The sequence below is a fragment of the Mirounga angustirostris genome, unplaced genomic scaffold, assembly GCF_029215605.1.
Source record: "Mirounga angustirostris isolate CCGP_5_RB_7025 unplaced genomic scaffold, mMirAng1.0.hap1 SCAF_9, whole genome shotgun sequence".
NCBI lineage: Eukaryota > Metazoa > Chordata > Mammalia > Carnivora > Phocidae > Mirounga > Mirounga angustirostris.
The window spans coordinates 15196685-15209377 of record NW_026991717.1 but is presented as its reverse complement, the minus strand read 5'-3'; the positions used below and the strand labels follow the sequence as shown (position 1 = coordinate 15209377).

General features: G+C 44.6%; 2 long non-coding RNA genes across 2 annotated transcripts in view; one reads left to right on the top strand and one right to left on the bottom strand.

Moving 5' to 3' along the window:
• Positions 1-12693, bottom strand: part of LOC135361531 (uncharacterized) — a 185417-nt gene that overhangs the window by 5232 nt on the left and 167492 nt on the right. Inside the window, exon 2 of the long non-coding RNA XR_010404851.1 lies at positions 8756-8865. This is a non-coding gene — a long non-coding RNA (uncharacterized LOC135361531). The remainder of the gene's footprint in view (positions 1-8755; positions 8866-12693) is intronic.
• LOC129046504 (uncharacterized) overlaps positions 5498-12693 on the top strand; it is a 103521-nt gene continuing 96325 nt past the window's right edge. Inside the window, exons 1-2 of the long non-coding RNA XR_008507959.2 lie at positions 5498-5719; positions 8408-8509. This is a non-coding gene — a long non-coding RNA (uncharacterized LOC129046504). The remainder of the gene's footprint in view (positions 5720-8407; positions 8510-12693) is intronic.

Sequence of the window (12693 nt, the reverse complement as noted above, 5' to 3'; positions counted from 1 at the left end):
CCTTCCTCCCTCCCTCCCTTCCTTCCTTCCTTCCTTCCTTCCTTCCTTCCTTCCTTCCTTCCTTCCTTTCTTTCTTTCTTTCTTTCTTTCTTTTTTCAAAATGTCAGTATAAGCACTTGCCCCTTCAAGCAAGCCTGCAGGATTTATCTCTAGTTCCCCAATCAGTCTACATTAACCCCACCACTAGCAAGACATTACCATTCGCTCACTTGTAATGGCTAAAGCCGAGATTAAGCAATGCGGCTGGATTAGGGCTGCAACTGGTGACCTTAATTTTACCCATCATTGGAGCCTGTGTATATTTGACTCGTCTTAATTGCATTTACCTAATTTAAACAGACAATAGCAGCCCACGAAAATTTTTTTAGCCCCAAATAATCAGAAAAGGAAGAGGAGTGATTTTTTTAGACATGAAGCACAGAGCAGCCTAGCTCTGGCCGCCTCCGGGATAACAAAAAGCCGCTGTTTTCCTTTGCTTTGCTCCATTAACATACCAGCACAGGGGAGGACCCGTTGAAATATTATTATTTTTGCATAACAATACAATTTTAAATTCTCACGGCACTTCTTTCTTGAAATGTTTTAAAATATTAATATCATCCCGGCCATAAATAACCATTATGCATTCATAGAGATTAAAGTTTGAGATATGCCCTGGGTGTACATTCACATTTTCACGTTCATTGAGTTCTAACTTCAGTAAAATTAGTTTTTTTTAGATACAGCCCTGAACACTTGCTGTGATTGTCACTTCGTGTTGAATTTATCATATAGAGTTGAAGGCGGAAGACTGGGGAGCGATCTGTCACAAACGATTGTATTCGTAATCTTCGCGGGTCCGGATGGGGGCGGGGTAGAAGATAAGCATTCTAGAATGCTCCTCTTCATCGCCGAGACCATTCATTTGGCTCCAGCTGCTGCCGGGCGGGTGAGGGGATTTGCGTAGACTGTGTCATGTGTTTTCTTCAAGCCTGCCTTGGTGTACGTTATGCACATAAATGCCTCTCAGGTTTTCTTGGCTAAATGATAACTCAGCTTGTCTTTCCCAGTGAGTTCAGTAATAAATAGACATATGGGCTAGACGTGGGGTGTTCTGACTTAGAGTCTCTAGTGTCCTAGAATAGACACGTGGACGCAATCTTTGCGCCGGCTACAAAACACAGACCAGGGAAACACAGGGACCAGGGTTTTATGCTAAGTTTGCAATGACAGGAGCTGAAAAGCAATTCAAAGTCAAGGTTAGGGTTGCAACTTCGTGTCGGTCGCCTGCATCTAGGGGGGAGAAAAATGGTCCAAAAGCACATCATTTTCCTTGAAGACTGAGTGGCTATTAGGGGAATTTGAAATTATAGGTAAAGTAGAACAGTTGAGTTCATTCTCGGACTCCTTGAATGTGAAGGTTTTGCTCTGGGAACTAAGCAGCGTATTTTCCCAAGACTGTGACTCAGTGCTGTATATTTTCCCTCCGATGTGCGAAGCAGGCATTTCTACCCAACCTCTGGATTCTGGAAGTCGATGACCCTTATTAGCCTACAGATCTCTATCTGGGTATCAAAAATCAGAGGCTTTGAACTTTGCCAATCAGAATCCCACATTTACATTTCCTCTCCATGTCACATGGTCAACAAGCTTAACTGACACGTGGAAAGTTTCCTTTACACATCTTATTCAAGGCAACACTGGAAATTTGGGTTTATGGAATGCGCCGGCAGCTCTGAGCTGTCTTGGCTTCTCCGCTGTTGGCTTGGTCCGTGGCCCAGTATGATGCAAGCTATGCAGAGCTCAGAACTCAAATTAGCTGCTGGAGCAGTATTGGGAGTGTCCTTGAGCCTGTGAGCTTTTCACAGGGGTGGAAGGGGGGAGTAGGGAGGCTCCCAGCTCACTTCCCACTGCGAGGCAGAGGTTACCATTGTTTGGAAAGACTCGGGCCATTAACTTCTGCAGGAAACCTGCCCTCATTCCCACCCTGCAGTCTCTTTAGGGGCCCTTGCCCTGGGCCCCCATGGGGATCCTGGGATTATCCCATTCATAGCACTTACACATCGCACCGAAAGATCCCCTCATGTGTCTCTTCTCCAACTAGACCTCGGCACCCAGCACAGTGTCTGACATACAGAGATGCTCACTAGAAGTAACCAGGGCATCTGGGTAGGCTGTAGGACTCAGCAGGACTAGCCACTGGAATGGTAATAACAATTAATAATAATAATCTTCTAATTATTGCCCAGCTACTCAAAGGCTATAACTGCTGAGGTGGGGAATTTTCCTTGTCTTGAGTTTACAGAGGAGAGACAGACTTGGCATGGTCAGGTGTGGTCCACAGGATAAATTAGGAAGCAGGACAACTGAAGGGGATGAACTTAAATCCCGGATGACTTCTACTTGACTCTATATTCTCACCACATGCACCTCGGCTTGATCTGAATAAAGACAATATTTCCATCATCAAAGTTCAGTCTGGCAAGATTCACAGCACCAGTGATGTCCAGAAAGAGGCTCCTTGCTCAAAAAGAAGCAGGTCCGGGCCTTGCCTCTGTCCCCCTTCTACTAGCTCTCAGATTACCTGCTATTTTCTTTTAGTTTTTGGTCTCTGCAGCATTTCATTCTTAACATTTTACAATACGTTGGTGGCCTCTATTTTTTTTTTTTTTGGTGGTGGCCTCTTTTAATATTTCTACCTGAATTAGACTCCTGGTTTCACCACGTCTAGCTGTGCAATCTTGGACAAATTGCTCGCCCTCTTTGGGCCTTCTTTTCCTCATCTGTGATCCGTGTGCATGGGGTTGTCTTGGGAAGCAACTGTCCTAATACTTGTAAGGATCCCAGAATAGTCTGAGAGGGCAAGCAGACGTGAGTGACCATGATTTATTGTTTTCCTCTATCCCTGTCTCCTCTGGGTGCCGCTGTACCGGCCTGCACGAGCCTTCATTCCTTCTGTGGTTCTGCAGCCCATGGGTGCGTTGAGGGTGCAGGGAACAGTGGTTGGAATGTTTGCTGACCCTGGTGGCCTGCTCCTGGTCCTAGCATCTAGGTAAAGCCATTTCCTAATGGTCCAGCCCCTTCCCCAGGGAGCACCTACAGATGGGCACCAAGGTCCTGCTAGGAACTTGGTCTTCTGGCTTTTGCCCCCTTCCCTGCTATCAACATCTCTCTCCCTTTCCCTTCCTCCCTCTCGTTCTGCTCTCAAAGTTCCCAAGCTTCTCCCCTCTTCCTCCCGCTTGGCATGATCTCCTCCCAGAGCGTGGGGGCTTTGGGGAAACAAAAGCCAGGTGTCTTGGCTTTGGCCTCTCAACACAAACCATCCCCCTGGGGCAGGAGCACAGAAAGGCCTGGCTTCCTTTGTAGAGCAGAGAGCCGGCAAACGCCGAGATAAAAACACAAATTAATATATCAGTAAATTATCCTGCCACGCTGACATACTCTCTAACCAGAAGGACAGGGAAAACACGGGGAGGATGCCAGCAAAGAATCTGGAGGAGGAGGGAGGAGTCACAGAGACAAGGGCTGGAGGAGGAGCAGACCTTTGGGGAGGATTCAAAGTCTGAACCCTTCCCCCGAGATTTCACCCAGTGTGTGGGGAGCGGTGGCCCGCTGCCAGGGGAGGGATGGGCAGAGAGGCAAGACAGAAGGAAATGAAGACTAAAAGGACCCTAAGAAGAGAAAGCGAGGACAGGAAAGGCAGGTAATGACGAGTAACGGAGAGGCGCGCATTACCGAGGGCTTACCATGGGCCAGGCACTGCTGGTGCTGGGCCCAGGCGCTGTCTCACTGGAGTATCGGCATCCCAGCCGCCTCCCGTACCGCACATGTTCGCTATTATCCCCATTTGAAAGATGAGAACACTGAGGAGGACATAACTAAAGCTGAGCGGACATACCCAATTTCCCACCTCTAGTCAGTGATGGGACCGGGTTTTCAGCCAGAGAATCTGTGGCTGCACTTAAACCACTTTGCCCTCAGGCTCCCCACTGACAAACCTTGTTTTGAACAAACATTGGTGCTGGAAAATAATTTCATCTCGGCGGGGGACTTTGGTGGTCCTAAGTGGAGAAGGAGCAGATACCTGTTAGGCCAAGAAGACATGAAGAATAGAGAAGAAAGGGGCACCTGGGTGGCTCAGTCAGTTAAGCTCAGTCCTAACCTGCCTTCAGCTCAGGTCATGATCCCAGGATCCTGGGATCGAGTCCCACATCAGGCTCCCTGTTCAGCAGGGAGTCTGCTTCTCCCTCTGCCTGCCGCTTCCCCCACTTGTGCTCTCTCTCTCTCTCAAATAAGTAAATAAAATCTTAAAAAAAAGAGAGAGAGAAAAAGAATAAAAAAGAAAATGAGCCTCTACTCCCAGGACTTCAAAGCAAAGGAATAAAGCAATCACATCCTACAACCGACAAAGAGTTTCTGTAAACATGGCCTCGTTGGCTCTACCCAACCGTGTCAGATAGACCAGGCCCTGAGTACCTATTGCCATTTTATAGATTTGGAAACTGAGGGTGAGGGAAAATGAATAAGAGGCAGAGCTCAAGACTGAACACAGATCTATTGGCTTGAAATTCAGTGTCGACAGGATGGTGTGCTATCTGTCAAGGAGTCCCCCAGCCCCAAACTCAGAGGCTGGCAAGAGAAGGGGAGGAATGGAATCTTCCTTGACCCCATGCAGACTGCTGGGCTCACTCACAGGGGCAATGCACGTTCAAGATCAGATGGTGGGGATTGTATGGGTGGAAAGGGAATGGAGACTTTCAGGGGGTCTCAGTTTCAAGCTTTTGATTCAGAGGGGACAGAGTGGGGATTCAAGATACAAAGTCAAGGTGGCAGAGGAGAGCAAGAGCAACCAAAAAGGTGCAAAATCACGGGACAAAGAGGGAAGGCAGGTGGGGCCGAAGAGTGGCTTCTGAGCGTAGAATGCTGGGCATGCAGTTTGGAGAAGAAAAAGATGGGAAAACAAAGTAGGCAGCACAAAGGGAAGGAAGTGGAGAAGAAAGTGAACATGTGGATGATTTGGAAGTTGTCCTCAGGAGCTAGAAACGTTGCCTGGAATTTGTACAAACAGATTTCTGTGTTAAGGGAATATCAAGTGTGGGGGCAGGAGAGGAAACACCTGTGTAAAGAATGGTGTGGGAGAATCAAGGCCACACCTAGACCAGAAAATTCGGGCAGACTGGTGGACATCATTATGATGAGAATAGAAAATAGCATCACTAAGTTTTGGCCAAAAAAAAAAAAAAAAAAAAAAAAAGGTAGGCAATGGGAAAAGGAAGGACAAAACCAAACCAAACAAAACCAACGTTCTTTTCAGAAGTTGCTAGAATCATAACAGAAATGTTTCAGCCTGAACTATTAGACCAACATTTCCTGAACGTGGCTATAACATCCCCTCCTTGTTTTTTTCTTTTCTTTTCTTTTTTTTTTCTTTTTCTTTTTCTTTTTTTTAAAGATTTTATTTATTTATTTGACAGAGAGAGACACAGCGAGAGAGGGAACACAAGCAGGGGGAGTGGGAGAGGGAGAAGCAGACTCCCCGCCTAGCAGGGAGCCCGATGCGGGACTCGATCCCAGGACTCCAGGATCATGACCTGAGCCGAAGGCAGTCGCTTAACCAACTGAGCCACCCAGGCGCCCCTCTCCTTGTTTTTTTTCTGTTTGTTTGTTTTGTTTTTTGTTTTTATTCTTAAAGACCCTCTTTCATATCTCGTGGAGCTCTTCTTTTATTGGTAGTATTAAGGTAAGCCTCTTTTGCCCATAAATTCACCCTCCCGAATTATAGCAGGTTTTGAGTTTTCATTCGTGGCTAATAATTCTTCCCATTTTTGCTGCTTTCACGGTGCCCGCCTATGTATGACGTCTGTTAAGGTAGGGGCTGGAAATCCAGGCTTGTCAGCTTTGTCCCTGTGTATCTATCACAGGATGGTGGGTGTTGGCTTCAGGGAACTTCCAGGAACTTCTGCATGAGCCTGGGACCCTGATGCTCTCACAGCTACTTTGACTGCCCTCGGATTTTTCTTGCTTACTTCCCTGGTTCTTAGCTTCCATTCAGAAAGCAGAATTTTCCAGCTAATTGGCCTCTAAGTAGTTGAAGCATGATTGTGTTATTGCTATAATATTGGCTTTGCAGGAAAGCAACAGAATCAGCCTGCAGATTATACGCTGCCAAGGCCCTTTAAAGAAACAGTTAATCCAGAGATTAGGCTGCATATTTTGAGGACTTTTTCAAATTTTTTATCATGCGCACATGCTCATCTGATGCTTGCAACAGTGGTGAGCGTATTGTTTGTCAAATGATAGTGAACCGTAGTGTGAGAAATACATGCCAACCTACCGGTGAGGTTATGAAAGCCAGGAATTCGGCCATGATCAAACACATTCCTCTTCTTTCTAGAACTCCGCGAGGCAAGAGTGTAAACTCACTGGTGGGATTGACGTTGTTTCCACAAATGGATTGGTTGGAGGCATCGCGTTGGGGATGTTCTGGGGCCTTTCATTTTATGCATCTTTATCTAACAAACTACAGACCCGGAATTTACACGATGCAGAAATTAAGGTTGACCTCTTGTTGTGAGGTCAGTTGTTGCTTTGTCCCATATCTTATCATCTGTCCATTCTTCTATCTGATCATGCTGTCCTGTTGATGTTTTCATGTTGATTTCTGGATACATTTCAAAATAAGTTGCAGGTGTTTATACCCTTCCCCACCAACCACTTCAGCATGCAGATCATTAAGTAGAGTTCAGTATTTGTCGACAGGATTTTGTTTTTGAGACAGATCCAGTGCCATGTACAAATTGTAAGTGCATCTTTAGATTTATTTTGGCAAATGCATGCAACTTTGTAACCCAGCTGACTGTCAAAATCTGGAACATTTCCATCATTCCAGAGAGTTCCCTCATGCCTATCCCAGCCCATCCCTGCGCCATTCTCCCATAGACACCTGGGATTCTCATGTTTGTTTTGTTTTCTCACCATAGATTAGTTTTGTCTGTTTTAGACTTTGATATACATGCCATCATACCATAAAAACACTTTAGGTAAGGTAAGATTTGGAGATTGGGGCGCCTGGGTGGCTCAGTTGGTTAAGTGACTGCTTTCGGCTCAGGTCATGATCCTGGAGTCCCGGGATCGAGTCCCGCATCGGGCTCCCTGCTCGGCAGGGAGTCTGCTTCTCCCTCTGACCCTCCCCGCTCTCATGTACTCTCTCTCTCTCTCATTCTCGCTCTCTCAAATAAATAAATAAATCTTAAAAAAAAAAAAAAAAGATTTGGAGATTGATCCATGTCGTTGGGTATCTGGGTAGTATATTCCTTTTTACTGCTGAGTACTATTCCATTGTTTGAATATTAGCACTGGGTGCTATTTTAAGAAGGATGAAATATGTAGTATCGGAGAAAGTCCAGGGAAGAGTTTCTAAGATAATGAGAGGTTAGAGGAGGGAAGTGGATTTGAGATATTTACCATAAAATAAAGGAGCACATTTAAGAAAGGACATGAGAACTCCCTTCAAATATCTAACATAGGGGTCAGCAAATGTTTTTGGTAACAGGCCAGACAGTAACTATTTCATACTTTGTTGGGCCATATGGTTTTTGTTATAACTACTTAATTCTGACCTTCCAGTAGAAAGCAGCCATACATAGTGTGTAAACGAAGAGATGTGGCTGTGTTCCAATAAAACTTTATTTGTGGACACTGAGACTTGGATTTCATATATTTTCATGTGTCATGAAGTATTAATCTTTTTTCGATTTTTTTCAACCATATGAGTATTGGAAATCCATTCTTAGCTCACAGCCCATACAAAAACAGGCCATAGTTTACCACCCCCTGATAGAAACACTGTCAAACTGAAGAAGGAATAACTATGACTCTGTTTAAGGCTAGCGGGCAATACTAAGACCGAGAGAGGCAGATTTGGCTCAGAGAACTAAAGATCTTTCTATTAAGTTGTGTTGAAATGTCCTCTATGTCCTCCCCCATCTCTCTCCCCTGTCCCCCCTGGTGCCATAGGGCTAAAGGGACAGGCTCCAGACCCAGTTTCTTCGTTCAATTCCCCAGCTCCTCTCTGTCCAGCTGTGTGACCCAGTGCAAGTTATTTAACCCCTTCCTGTTTCCATTGATCCATATATAATGTTAGAGGCATTGTAAAGACTCAGGAAGTTAGTATCTTACAAGTCCGAAGAACAGTGCGGATTTACAATCAGTACTCCATATACTTAGTACAGTGTCTGGTATGTGTGAAGTAAATGTCATTTTCATAATAATTATCATCCTTATATTATTGTTCTGTTATTACCCCTGAGAGGCTGGGTAGACATGTATGAGAATTTTGTTGAAGGAATTCCTACGTTTCATGGTAGGCTGAACTAATAGATGCTTTGATGCTTTCCAGTTTTAACAATCAGTGTTCTCTTCAATTTAGTGCCCGAGGCCTCAACGCTGAGACTCAACTGCTGTTGAAATCCAAGAAGACAGACACAGCACAATATTTTAATCATTCACGTTAGCTAGCCTACACAATAAGGTAAAAGAGTATTTTGTTTCTACTTGATCTTTCCCAGTCTTGGATCTTGGACTTACCTCTCAGAGTACCTTATGAACTATAAAGACTTATGTAGGTGTTGACTGGTAGTGACGCTATTTTAATTTTTTCTCCATATGGTAGTGATGCTACTTTAATTTTTTCTCCACATATTTGCTTTGTGATGGGAGATGAGTTACATCAAAAGCATCAAGCAAAGACACGATTCTTCCCATGAGCTGTACTCACCTATTCGGCAATGCTGAGTACCTGGACAGCTGTGGGAGTATTGTGAGATCAGGTCTGGGTGTCGAGGGACGCCATGTGACTGTGCCCCATGCCACCATGATTGCTGCTGCCTGTTGGGAGGAGAGTGATAAACATAGAGTTGGCTACGGCAGACCTCCATTGGCCCCTCCTCATCTCCCAGTTATAACTCTTGTCCTATATTGTTGTCTTTGTTTACTTGCTCTCTGACATTTGTGTTTCCAAGCCTGTTTATCTTTATTGCTGTCTATCTCCCTTGCCTTGTTTTCCTCTGTTACTGGCTGGAATGATTGTCCCCACGTCCGTGGGTGGTAAACACAATATGCAATCACAAAAGAGAACCAGAAGAGACCTGGGGGACCATTTATGGCCACATATTCCCTTTCTAGATGAGAAAACCAAGGCTCAGATAAGATAGAACCTCATGAGAACCTCATGGTTTCCAGTCCAGTGGTCTTTTCATTGGGCCATATTAATCTTTGTCTAGAAGCAGGATCTGGTATGGAGTAGTGTTTGGGAGGCATGAGCCCAACATTTATGGCTGAAATGCGGAGTTTCGACACTATTTCCACATAAGGATATGCGATAACTGGAAAAATAGTCTCTATTATATTGAACATTCACAGCGAACATTAATAAATATTACATATTAAAGCCTAGTCCATTTTTTGGAACTCTGGGGATGCCTTTTTTGGGATCTCAAAACATGACTTCCGTTTCAATCTTTCTGTAACTCCAAAAGCTTAGTGGGAAAGAAGGGAGGTGCTGACCACAGCAATCCCCAAGCAGTTAAGGTGGAGGGGGGGAATGCAAAGCTTTCTGGTGAGTGAGGCTCCTAGCCTTTTGACAACAACAGGAATGGGGATACCCCCCTTACCTCTCCTACTTCCATATCACTTAATAAACATTGCCATAAATTTTTTGAAGCATGAAAGAATTTGAATGGACTCTTAACTATTTTCCACCTTGATCACCACACGGTTTAAAGCACAGGAAGTGCCGAGGTTGCACAAAAACAATATCCTAAGAGTTACTGATTTTAGGAGTAAAGATTACCGCCTTCCTCCTAACTGACTTTCTAAACTTTTTGGATTTGGCAACTATGGTTTTGAGCGCAAATGCTTTCTGCTTTTTGTCGTATAATGGAAAATGACAGACTGACATGCACGATGTTGATAATTGACCCAAATTCCTTTTATTTTATTTTTTAAAAGATTTTATTTATTTATTTGACAGAGAAAGACACAGTGAGAGAGGGAACACAAACGGGGAGTGGGAGAGGGAGAAGCAGGCTTCCCGCGGAGCAGGGAGCCCGATGCGGGACTCGATCCAGGGACTCCAGGATCATGACCTGAGCCGAAGGCAGTCGCTTAACCAACTGAGCCACCCAGGCGCCCTGACCCAAATTCCTTTTAAAAAACATAGTATAGGGGCGCCTGGGTGGCTCAGTTGGTGGAGCATCCAAGTCATGATCTCAGGGCTTGTGAGATGGAGCCCTCAAGCTCCTCAAGCTCTGCACTCAGCAGGGAGTCTGCTTGGATTCTCTCCCTTGTCCCCTCCCCCCTAAAATAAATAAGTAAATCTTTAATAAAAAACATAGTACATCTATGGAATTGGAAAGGCTTCTTACCCCCTTGTATAAGATACCTAAGTTAATGCTTTATTCATTTAAAGAAAAGGTCCTTTTTGAGGAGAATATAGAATTCTGCTGTCAAACTAGTTGACAGGACAGAATTTGTTTATCCCAGTGGAGGCTTCACGATCACACATCTCCATTAGAGGTATTCAGTGCAGGGTCACAGAAGGGTCTGCAAAAGATAGCCAGTGAGACATCTGTTTTTTTCTTTCCAAGTTCTGCCTGTTTCCTTCGTTCTCTTCAAAACTGCCCTAAGTAGACATGTGTATCTTGAGGTCAAAGTAAAAAAAAATAATAATAAATAATAATAATAAAAGTTAAAAAAAAAGGGAATGACATAGTGTAATGAAAGTTTTCTTTTATTATCCAATGCTTCTGCATTTTAAATACCCATCATTAGGAAAAGAAAAATGAAGCCAAGGGTCTGATAAGAAGATGTGCTCCTCAGTAGAACAATCTTCCATGTCCTCAAGACTTCTGACTCGGACGGCGAAGGCAACCGAATGAAAGAACTGAATTCCCAGTGTGAAGGAAAGATGGCTTTAAAGTTGCAGCAAAAGTATATTTGTTTAGCGTGGGGAGAATCAAGGGTTTCTGGTATTTACAGCGGAAAACACAACCACCACCGGCCTAGCTTTTGGAATTGGAATGCGTGGTTAAATTGGCCCCGCTTGTCCTTAGCAACCTGAACTCAGAGGCCACATTTTTTCCTCTCTAAGGAGCAAGTCGGAACTTGAAAAGTATGTAGCATGTCGTGAAAAGGGAGTAGTGAACTTTGCCCAGGTCTGCAGCCAGGGCTGAAATCTGAACCTTCAGAGGTTTCGGGACTGGTGCATTCCCTGCCCCCTTCCTTTGAAATCCCTGTCTATCCAGTGCTTTTGCAAAATACCTTGATCTCTGGGCGGAGGAGTCCCTGCCCCTCTGAGAAAACCTGCTCTCTCCTACGTATTTTTGATGTCATTTAGAAGGAAGTCCTCAAAACAAAAACCAAACATGAAAACCCAACTTTCTGATGATCATATTTCACCTGGTTTTTATATAGGTGGGGGTCATGTAGAAAGATTCCTTTGTTTTTTTTTTTTTTACATTCATTTTGCAAGTAGCTTTCAAAATTTTTAAGATTCCCCATGGCGAGATTATCACCGGTTGGAAAGATTTCCCTTCTATGACTAAGGGAGAAAAAGATCTTGAAAAGCCCCTGCATTCAGACAGCAAGTTACTTGGTAACTTGAGCTGCGGTTCGTTCCTGAAATTCTTTCACATAATTGAAGATTAATTTGATTCCCTAGATTGTTGAGGGTTGTTGACAGTGGGGGGCTGGGGTGGGTGGAAATAGATTATTCAAATCACAAAGAAGTAGGTGTGCCCTAAGTGACTGTTCCATTACTGCTCAGAAGTGTTTGCCTTCCTCAGTATTCAATTCAGACTCAGGAGCTGTAGGATGGTGCCGCGGGGAGAAAGGAGCGGGCCCTGCCAATGTGCGGAGAGCAGGTGAACCTCAGAAAAACCGAAATATTTTGTCAAGAGAGTTCTATATATTAATGGCCCCTCCAGAATCCATTACCGCAGAAACAAGCCAACTCAAGGGCTCTGGCTTTCTCAAGTGTCTAATGTAAACAATATGAAAGTCAAGAGTGGGGGACATTCCAAGATAGTATGAACACGATTGATTTATTGATGGTTGCACAATGGGAGGTTATCTTTTGTTAATTGACTTGGTAAATAAACTCCTAGGTGGCAGGGGATGGGGGAAAGTAGCTGGTGGGGGGGAAAGGTGAGGCGCCTGGGTTGCAATTTTTTCAACTTCCAGCCTGTCTTGGTAAATTCCAAATACCATTCCCGCTGCCAACCTCAAACACAGGTTAGCTGAGTTAATTCTGCCTAGGACTCAGCCTCCGTTCCGTCCTCCCCCACTCCGGCCCCCACCACGAGGGGAAGATGCAAAAATCTTGCATTCCTGTCAATGTTTGCTTCAGGACGGTTCAAAAGCTAGTAACACTAGACATGAAAGAAAGAGACAGAGGGAAGGAGAAAATGCACCAACTCAACTTATTTTCAAATCTAGAAACACTTGGAAGATGCAGGCACAGCATTTGTGACACGGGTGACCTCTGAGCAGTGAGTGGTTGAACACTCACTCTGCAGCCCTTCCCTCCCTGCCCCCACAAAGACTGCTTTAATTTGGTGGCCCCCTCCTGGGAGAAAAGACAGGGAGAAAAACCACCCCCGACATGTGCTGTATAAATTCTGGGTAATGCCCAGTATTGTACCAACTGAAGTGGCA